Here is a 1,029-nt window from a genome sequence, read left to right on the forward strand (position 1 = left end):
CAGCTGCGCCATGTGACCGGGCCTCGCCGGGGGAGCCTATGACCACTCCCAGGAGAGACCTGGAGGCAGCTGGTGCCCTAGGAGAGGCTCCCAGGCTGGGAGGGGACTTAGAGGGGTGCACCGGAATGCGGGTTAAAGGAAATCGGGGGATCCGATTTAAAACTGAAAGGACTGAGTGCCTGACTGGAGAAGCACTTTGTAGGGCGGCAGCCGCAGGGGCTCAGTGCTGGCCGGGGGACCCCTGACAGGACAGGGGCCCTGAGACAGGTCCCAGACAGCGCAGGCGGGAGGGAGCGGCGCCAAGGGGCAGTTAAGCCGCGCCCGCGGAGGGAGGGCCGGGAACTGCAGTGACCAGCGCGGCGGTCAGTGCGCCTCAAGCCGTGGCGCGCACGTGTACCTGTGGCAAACGGACAGAACGAACCGTGGCCCAGGTAAGTGGAATTCATGGCGCCCTCGCCTTTCTCCTGCCCCAAACAGAAACCCGTGTCCCCCAGGCAATGCTGGCCGAGCCCACCCAGCGCAGCTCTTGCACCCACAGATGCGGCCCGCCCGGGGGTCACGCCCCGCCTCCTCACGGCGGCGCGGCAGCCCTCATCCTCCTGTCCTTGCAAACTCTCGGGGCGCGGGGCGCTGCTGCCCCGGGCGCCTGCGGCTGGACGCGGGCTGTGTCCAGGCTGTGGCAATTCTGCCCTGATGACTAGGCAGTGGCTGTTCACCTGGGCTCGGGAGGCAATGGAAGCCGAGCACCCCTCTTTCCTGGCCCTTTCGAGTCTCTGGAGGAAGTGGGGTTTCCTTTCCTTTTTTTTTGTGGGGTTTCTTTTACTCTACAAAAAAGACCCTGGGTTGAGGAGCCTGGATTTGACTGGGAGTAAAAGAAAACCTCCCACGAGCGGGCTCTTGGCCGCAGGTCAGTAACCCAGGGGCTGGCAGCAGTCTGTTCCGACTGCCCCCCGCACCTGCTTTTTTCCTTTACAAATGTGGTCAAGTCCCAAGAGGTGTTTTTTTAAAGCAGTAACTGTGTTTCTGTCA

Source organism: Condylura cristata, unplaced genomic scaffold (assembly GCF_000260355.1).
Source record: "Condylura cristata isolate star-nosed mole 26May11 unplaced genomic scaffold, ConCri1.0 scaffold00008, whole genome shotgun sequence".
NCBI lineage: Eukaryota > Metazoa > Chordata > Mammalia > Eulipotyphla > Talpidae > Condylura > Condylura cristata.